Source organism: Nematolebias whitei, chromosome 5, assembly GCF_014905685.2.
Source record: "Nematolebias whitei isolate Nwh7 chromosome 5, NemWhi1, whole genome shotgun sequence".
NCBI classification, from domain to species: Eukaryota; Metazoa; Chordata; class Actinopteri; order Cyprinodontiformes; family Rivulidae; genus Nematolebias; species Nematolebias whitei.
This window is the reverse complement of record NC_056502.1, coordinates 41738693-41748914: the sequence shown is the minus strand read 5'-3', so window position 1 is coordinate 41748914 and position 10222 is coordinate 41738693.

Below are 10222 nucleotides of genomic sequence, written 5' to 3'. Positions count from 1 at the left end.
ACACACACACACACACACACACACACACACACACACACACACACACAAATACACGCACAGACTGTTTCCAACCCTCGTCACGCTCTCCCCCACCCCTTCAATGAGTGCTAGCAGGAAGCTGGCCAAGACTCTTGGAGAGCCAGCATGTGTTTACCTCCCTCTGAATGCGTGCCACGTCGAAAGCTCTGCCTGCCATCTGAATGCTCTGTAATATCAATAATTGATGCTCTTGAGGAGTAGTAATTAAATTAGTTAATTATGCCGGTAAAATTACATGTAATTATGAGACTGGAGGGTATGTTTAGTAAATTAGTCTCATCCATGCTCAATGTGTGTACCGCTGCCAAATTTTATTCCTTGATGACTCGGTAAATTTGATACTCTTCCAGTTTTCAGGAGCAAACGTATCAAATCAGAGACTCTCTGATCTGGACTGAAAAGCTGTTTCACTGAAGGTATTTCTCTGTGTATTGCAAAAGTAACAATGTTTTATTTTATATCTCGTGGATGATTTAGTCAACAGTTCTGGTAAAAATTGCTGCAATCGCAATATCAAAACTTTCCCAGATAGAACTCAAGTACTGTAATGAAAACATTGTTTTTTTGCAAAAGTCTAAAGTTCAAATCCACACTTTATAATCTCAAGACAAGGGAATATTCCCTTTTTACAACTGTATTATTGTATGTGTGAATTTCTGCATGCTGATTATCCAGCCATGCTTTGTTTGCTTTCTGAGAGCAGAGCTCAACAGGAATACTTTTTAATGTCTCTGATGCTATTGTGTTTAATACGCAAGTATTTTTGATTGTATTGACGATTCATGTGATAAAGGTAAAACTCTTCAGTGACAAACGTATGCAGTTGATTCAAGGTTCTTTATTGTCATTCACATTGCTTGTGGTACATGAGGTGGAATGAAATTATGTACACAGGGTTCCACTTACATCCAACAAATGTATAAAATGTAAAATAAAAACAGTAATAAGATCTAAGATATGAACTAAGATAAACATAAACTAAGTACTAGTAGCATTAAAAACAATACACTGAACAGCAGCACGAACATGAGTCTGTGTGAGCATATGAGCACGCATGAACACAGCAACATGAAACAGACCAGCAGCAACATGAAACCGATCAGCAGCAACATGAAACAGATAATCAGCAACATGAAACCTATCAGCAGCAACATGCTGTGATTTTTCACAGTGATTATTCTGGTTAGAGATTCATGAGTCTAACATCCTCAGGGTAGAAGCTGTTCCTCAGTCTAGTGGTTCTACATTTAATGTTCCTCAACCTTCTGCCTGAGGGGAGTGGGGCAAAAAGTGTGTGTGCTGGGTGAGTGGGGTCCTTCATGATGTTGTTCTGTTCCTTCTGAAGTCCACAATCATCTCCTTTGTCTTCTTCACATTGATGTGAAGGGTGTTCCTCCTGCACCAGCTCTCCAGGAGTTCCACCTTCTACCTGTAGCTGGACTCATCGTTGTTGGATGCTATCATACCTCCATTTTATAATGCAGCTTGTTTCTTTTATTTAATTTTATATCACGTCTTTCATTTACTTTTTATTTAATCTGCTTTTAGATGAGTTTTATTGTTGTTTGTACCTCATCTGTGTTTTTTGTTTAAATGAGTTCACTCTTGTAAATGAGTCCTCGTGACTGTATAAATAAAGGCTGAATGAAATGAAGTGGTCATATCCATTCCTTCAAAGAACTCAAGGCCTTTATTTACTGATTTTTTTTTTCCCCCTTTCCTTAAAAAATCCCAAGTTTGCAAATTTGATTTTGAATTAAAAGAAAACTGGAAAAGCAACGGTCATATTGTTGCAATATGTAAGATTTTTTGATACTTTTGTTGTGTTGTTGTCAACAAACCTTGATTTTAATACATCAGAAAAACGGACAGTACGCTCTGTATTATTTTATGATAAACTTATTCCTAATGCCTCATAAGTCAGTGTAATATCTGAAATAATCTTCAGATTTTTTTTTACAACATTAAGAGGATAAATGTGATCACAGTACAGGCTATGTTTGAAACATGAACATGCAGGTTCAACTGTGAAACTACTGATTTCAGTGGGCTTGGGTTGAGCTGCAGCAAGAAAATATCTGCCATTTTTCTAAACCACAAGGCACAGGAGAGAAACATTTTCCTGTTAATAATACAGCTGATCTTTAAGGTACAAAGACTGTTAAGAAAGTGTGATGCAACGTCAGGGTCTCAACTAGATTTAAAGACTTGTAGAGTTTAAAATGGAATCAAAACCAAGAAGTCAACACAAAACTCCTGGGAGGCTATTATTTATTCTCTGCACATGTGTGTGTGTGTGTGTGGGGGGGGGGGGGGGGGGGGGGGGCAATACTTTGGCTGGCCTTGTTGCTGTTTTAAGTGCATTATAAATAAAATGGTATGGTATCAATAATCCATACAAATAACATTTGTTGTCAAAATCCACCCCAGCCCCCACACACACCCACACACTCTAATCATGTCAAAAAAGGAGTTTGGAGAAGAAACATAACACAATGACCTCTATACAGAGATTTTAAAAGCATACACTGTTAAAGTCTGAGTTTCTGGAAACCTTGAACACCAGCTTCACGCTGGCATTGGGTTGTAAACAGGACAACACTGAATAAGTGCTTTGCTCCTGTTACATGATTGATTTCTGTTTTATGATGTACTGGGAAAACACGTTTTATTCTCCTCCTCCAAGCTTTTAGCAGAAACTATGGTGGCCACTTAAAATGTGAAGGACTCAGAGGGCCACTCAGTTCAGAGATACATTACAAACATGCTGCTGAAAAAATGCAGACTTTATGGAAGACTCAAAACACCTGATTTACTCCAGGGTTACAAAAATATTTTTACATTTATGATATTATATGTTTCCATTAATACAACTTAAATAAACTGGAGCCCAATCTCAGACCACAGCTGTAAAAAGCATCTTATAATCTTATGTTGTATTTAAAGGTATAACTAATGAGTTCTGACATTACTTCTGTTATATTTGTTAGCTCACATGCTGGTTTCTCAGATCACACTATCAGATGGTTTTCTAATTATCTCTCAGGTCGAAGGCATTGTGTTCAACATGGTATATTTTCTATCTATTTAAGTGTCAATAATGATGTGCCACAAGGCTCAGGTTTAGGACCCACCCTCTTTACAATTTTTATAAGTAATGTAGGCTAAAACATTCCTGACATCTCCTCACATTTCTATGCTAACAATACAATTGATTACTGTTGAGCTAACACAGACAAAGTTTTCCAGCTTCTACAGTCTGCACATCATTCAGTCGACTTATTCCATTTCAAACTGGTGATAAATGCTGATGAAACCAAAGGGATGTTGTTTTCAAACAGAAAATTGGTACTAGTCCTTCCTCCTATCTTATTCATGCATGATGTCCCTATTGAGTTTGTAGATTCTTACAAATACTTGAGAATTTTGGTCAATGTACAGCTCTCTTTTAAACCACATATTGAAAACCTGATAAAGAAACTGAAATTAAAACTGGGTTTCTTTTTCAGAAATAGATCTTGCTTAACTCTGAATGCCAGAAAACGCCTTGTAGCTGCAACTTTCCTACCGGCCATTGACTACAGTGACATTATTTACATGAATACCCCTGCTAGCTCCTTGCAGATGTTGAATGCTGTCTACCATGGTGCGCTAGGATTCGTAACTGGTTGTTACTACCGTACCATCACTGTACCCTGTACTCCTTGTCAGTTGGTCATCATTATCTACACGTAGACACTCACACTGGTACATTTTAATTTTTAGATCATTCCTTGGTCTGCTCCTTCTTAGATCCTCCCACATCACGTCATCAGTGCAGTTACAGTGTGCGCTCTTTGGGATTCATTACCTGCAGCGTCCCCTCAGTGCAGATTGAGCTCAGCAAATGTCCTTTTCTGACTCTGCTCCTGTAACCTGGAACACCTTGCAAAAACACCTGAAGCTCTCCACTTTGATTTCTTTAAGGGATTTTAATCAATTGATAAGGTCAATAAAAAAATCAAAGCAAAGATGTTCTTGGTTTTAGTATTTCACTTTGTTTTATAAGGCACTTTGATTTATTGTTTTATAACACTATTTTTTTATTTTAATTGCATTTTACTGTTGTTTATTGTTGTCTGTACTTTATATGTTGTTTGTCTAAAACAGGTCTCTCTTGAAGATGAGTCCATGTGACTCAATGAAACTAACCTGTATAAACCAAGATTGAATGAAAAAAAAACAACAACAACGTATAATCCATGCTGGTCAAATATTAAAATACTCTTCGAAATACCAGAAAATGTTGAAGCATGTTGACCTGCTTTTTTCAGAACCCTAACATATATTTTAATATAACTAAAACAAAATAAAAAGCTTTTTTTGTTGTTGTTGTATGAGTGAAAGACAGCAAAAAGGAATAGTTTGATCATATAGTTGGAAATGCCTTAATTATATATTTTTAACAGGACTTAACAGGACTTCTTTGCCGATGCTCGGCCTGACCTCAGCCTTTCATACTGTTGATCATTACTGTACATTATGCCCGACAGGCTGAGATGTTGGTGGTGTACCGAGGTCTGCTTTAGAGTGGGATGTTGTTTTTTTCCTTTTTTTTTTGGTCAAAATTATTCTTTTCTGTGACTAATTTTGTTAGTCTACTTCCACTTCTTTTCCCTGGAGTGTTCCACAAAGTTCTGTTTCACGGCCCTGGTTGTTGAACCTGTTTCCTGTCCAGTACAGTTTGAAAATCTTTGAGGACATTTCTGTTGACTGCTATGCAGATGATGTTTGTTTATTTCTTGAGAACCTCAATTCACTTTTAGCCACATACAAAGTGATTTGCTTCTGTTAAAAGTTGAATGTGTAAAAACCTCCAACCAAATAGAGTAAACAGAAGTTATTGTTTGCACCACTGCCAGATTTGTGTCTAAGACAATGGGAACTCAAGGCCCCAGTCTTCAGTTAGATTTCTTGTGTACCCTCCACTCTTATATTAGATGATAAGGAGCCTTCGGTTATCAGGCTCCTCTCTTGTAGAACCAGCTTCCAATTTCTGTCCATGAGGCTGACACACTGTCCACTTTTAAAACTAGGCTCAAGTCTTTCCCTTTAGATGAATCCTATAGTTAGTGTCAGCTTGGGTTTCCTGAGCTATCCCTAAGTTATGCTCCTACAGACTGCTGGAGTATGAATTGACCTCATTTCATCAAATGAATAGTTACAAATGAATAGAAATTATTTGTATTTGTAACTGCTTCTGTCTTTCTTTTTTGTTTGCCGTATATCTTAACATGTATTGAGATAGAAACACATGTTTGCTCAGGTGAGGATCTGCTCGCCTCCGTTCTGGACCTGCCATTCTGTGTTTGTTTCTCCTACCTGTCCTCTCAAAGCAGATGGCCACTTCTCCTGAGCCTGGTTCTGCTGAGGGAGTTTTTACTTTCCACTGTCTCATTTGTGCTTGCTCAGGATGGGAGACTGTGATGAAATGAAGACTCATCATGTCTGCTGGCTTCCTTCCTTAGGTAGATAACTTTATTAATTGACATTTATAATGTATTTGAATGTTTTTTTTTTTTTTTTTTTTTTTTTCCCAATAGGATAGAAAGAAAGAAAAGACAAAGTAAGATTCCAAAATATAAGAAATATATACAAATAGAGCACACGTCAAAACACCCGGCCACTGTCTGTTCACCTGCAAAGAACATGACAAAACATAGCAACAAAATACATATGTATAAAGAACTTAAAATATTCATGGCTTTGCAGTAAGTTTCCATAAATATATATACCCATACCTACGCCTATATACATACATACATACATACACATGAATATACACTCACATACATATCTATATATCTACATATAAAGCCTAAATAAGCATCCCTGCTTCTATTTGTGTGTGGTTGTGAGCATGCATAAGTGTATAAGGCTTCTCTAATAGAACATTTATTAGTAACTGTGAAGCAGCAGAGACCCGACCCCCAAGACCAGAGGCAGATGAAAAAGGGGGGACCAGAGTCCAAGACCCCAGGAGGGACCCCGACCGCGGAGCCCCCAGAGCCACCCACACAGGACGAACCACTCACCCACCCCCCAGAACGGACCACAGGGGAGAACCGGAAGATCCCCACCAGCAACCACATACAGTGACCCCCCGGGGCCAACAGCGACAAACTCATAGGCCCCCGTCGGCACCCGCCGCACCGATGTAGGTCCAGGTCCAGGCACCGAGGCCCGGGCACCGAGGACTCACACCACCCAGGCCAAGGCCTGACAGGGCCAGAGGACCCGAGCCCCACCAGGCAGACACCAGGCCGAGCCGACACACGCCCAAGCGCCCAGCCCCCGATACCAAGGGCCCCAAGCGCGCCGGCAGGCAAGGGCACACCCCACCAGGGGGCCGCGCGATAGGGGCGCGATGCCAAGCACCCCCAGTTGTATCAAAGAGGGGGCAGTCCGAGTCTTGGCCTAACAAATATCCATTCATACACAGACACAATCACACTATCCCAACCTCAATCTCACATTCATTCACTCAAAGACATACAATAACGATACATTTCATTCTTATTCCCGATACACACTCTAAACCCCCCAGGTCCAAGACATGTACCCGCCCTCTACAGGGGGCAGCCCATGCCCAAACCCAGGAGGTAAACCCATTCATTCCTGAGCGGAGAAGAGCCAATACCCCAGAACCGGCCCAGGCCATGCCCCGCCGACAGGACACCCCCCCACCATGAAGAGGACACGCCACCAACCACCCCCACACACCGTCAACAACCAAGCACGCACCCCCAGCCGACCGCCTGCCAGGCCCCGGCAGCCACCCCGGTCAGCGGGCCAACCATGTCACCCAAGAGCCAAGCTCAGGGGGTCCAAATAACCCCAGGGAGAGCACAGCGCCAGCACCGCCCACGGCAACCCCCAGACCCCGAACCCCCACATAGTCCTGGTCAACACCCAACGGCCTGCCCTTCTCCCGGACCCCACCCCCGGAATGGCAGTCAGGGAACTAGGTGGGTAGGAAGAGGAGAAAAAAAAATAAATAAATAAATAAAAATAAGACCCCGACACATACACCCCCACCCCTAGATGTGCTGTTGATGTGTGTTGTTGTAGAGTGCCATTAAAAAGGAAAGAAGAAGGAGCAAAGGCTGGCAAGGTGCCAGTTTCCCCTCCACCCCAACTCTATCCAAACCCTAGTGTCTAAATGTAACCGTTGTAAGTGAGCACAGGCACAGGGGGTGAGAGTAAGGTCATCCCACCACCCATAGCCATGTGCCCACTTCAAATTCCTATATATGAATGTCATGAGGATGTTATGAATGAATGTCTAAGGTGTACAATAAAATTGAGTCCCAGGTGGCTATGGTCAACAAAGATGTAAAATTGTTGCAGCACACCCGAGCCCAAACAACCCTAAATGTATGGAATTGAAATGAAGAGGGTGGAGGTGCATGGTGAGGGATGGGGAGAAATAACTGTGAGAGCAAATGCTCCCACAGGGAGTCAGCTCCCCCACTGACCCAACAGCGCCCCCCCCCGCCCAGCTCCCCAAGGTCCACCCAGGGATTGAAGCCAAGACACCTCTCCATCTGGACCGACCGCCAGGCCTGCTGAGCTCCAGACCAGAGAGGGACAGAGCCCCGAGGGCCGCCAGAAGCAGTACCAGCAGACTACACACCCGAGTGTTTTTTTCAGTGCCCTGAGACAACAACTGTTGTGGCTTGGCACTATAAAAACAAACTGAATTGAATTGAACTAAATATCCGGACTCTGGCTGGTTCATGGTTTTATCAAAACATTGCTGAGTTAAATTTCTTTACATGGTTAAAAACTCAAGATTATGATTCATGCATTTATTTCTTCACATCTCAGTTACTGCAATGCTTTCTTCTTGACTCAACAAAACCTACCTGCACCCTCTGCAGGTTGCTCAGAATGCTTCAGCTTCCTACCAAGGCTTCCAAGTATTCACCTATGACTGTTGTTATTTCAGTTGCATGGGCTTCTTGTCAATTTTATAGCCCATTTTATGATCGTGGTTGTAACTTTGGAAGCTCTCAAACACCAGCATACATTATAGAGATGAGTGAACAGGGCTTACTGACAATGCAACACACAAAGCTGCAAACTAAAGGAAACAAAACTTTGGCTGCTGTGAACCCCCAGACTCTGGAACGCTTTCTCTTTGAGCTTGAGATCGCAAACTCTGTGGCCTCCTTTAAAAACACCTTAACTAATATTTTCAGACGTGCCTTTAAATAGTTTTGTTTTTAATCACGAGTAATTTTGTTGATTTTCACTGTTTTTATTGTCATGTACATTTGTTATATTTACTGGTATCTTGAAAGGTGCTATATAAATAAGATTGTATACTTACCTGGTATAGTCCTACATAATCAAAGTTAAGCTCAAAAGGAAATAGGAGGCGTCTTCTAGCAAAATGGTACTTAAATCAAGAAATGTAAATAAACTTACTGATAAAATAATCTTTTTCCATTCTTCAGGAAATGCTGTTAAAATATGTCTGCGTGCGAAGTGGAGGTTCCAGTGTCACTACCATCTGTAAGCGCCTGCCGGCTGCAGAACACAGCTCTCTTGTTTGGCTTCGTGCTTCAGAGGGAGGCTTATCTGTAAGCCCTGACATACTGCTGCATCACATTTCCCCGAAGACCTCATAAACAGCTTGTTGTGCTCCTACTTGTGATATTGACATTATATTGTTGAGCCCAGGTTGAATGCACAAACAAATAACAAATTAAATGAAAAAAAAAATACACTGTGTATCCTTGTTAATAAGATTAAGCTCACTGCTACACCAGATTTTCCTGTGTTAACTGCACCATAAGAGTCATGTGTGGAACTTTCTACAAGTGCACACTGTGGTTCTAACAAGAGGCCACTGTCGTTTTAAAACAACACATGCACCCATCTATGGGCTGATGGCTAAAAACTGTTGCAAAATCTAAAATGATATTCAGAGAGGGGAATTTCTCACACATCAACACACATCAAACATATGAATGATGTGCTGAAATAATGGTCCACTCAGCCCTCCTGTGGCATGATGGGAAAGCTGTGATGCCTGTGAGGCTGTCAGTGTCAAACTTTGCCTCAGGCTGCATCCTTTAAACTTATACCAGGAAAAAAATGGCAAAGAGACACCTTCTCTCCAGAGATACCGCCGCAAGTTAATTGCGTTCTCTCACTTGTTAGCAATTCCAAAATCCACTATTACTCTCTCCCTCAGACACACACACACACACACACACACACACACACACACACACACACACACGTTTCCTCTGGGATGACAAACAGTTTTTGATTTGTTCACTTAAACAGTCTTCTCCAAAGAGCCTTTAGACTCAAACAGGCATCAGTGTTGAAGGACAGATTCAGTTTGAAAGCAGAGATGCAGATTTACAAACACTCAACGTGCACACTGTCATAGAAGTAGATGTGCACGTGTTTCGGCAGGTGAAAAAACAGGTTGATTGAGCATCTAACACCTGACACAGAAATCCACAACCCTACTGATGACTGAAGATAATGTACGAGACTATCATTGACTTAATCAGTAGAAGAGTAAAACTATGTTGGAAAAAATGTTGGAATGTAATAAATTGGTCTTTTCTGGTTTGGGGGAAACTGTTACTGCTACACCAGATTAACAGTTAGTTTTATTTGGATTTTTCTTTAAGGTTACCCATTAGTCTGTACCGTAGTCAAGACTATTCTACCTGGTGTCCACACCCACAAGCATTACGATACACAAATGTTACAGTCATTACAACTAAAGGCCCCACATACTCAGGCATAGTTCACTCTGCAGAGGTCCACACATACTTGAGGGGACTCAATGCAGACTTGAAGTTGACATCCGCAAGCCATGTCTGTGGAAAGATAAATTTTTATGTCCGTGTACGCGTACTCTGTCACACAATAAGCTGCCCAGCGACGGACTGTTTTATATGCGACACCAATGTATTAAATTCCCCTTCTTCGTTCGTGGTCTGGTTTAATGGCCTTTTTTTTTTTTTTTTTTTTTGCCAAAAGGCAAGAGATCACTTCCTCCTCGTCCATTGACTCCATGACTGACATTGTGAGAAATTAAGGCATTTGTCACGAGAGAATTAAAATCAGGTCCAGCTTGGCTGCGGGAGGGTCTGGAGATTTCCTGGTGGGC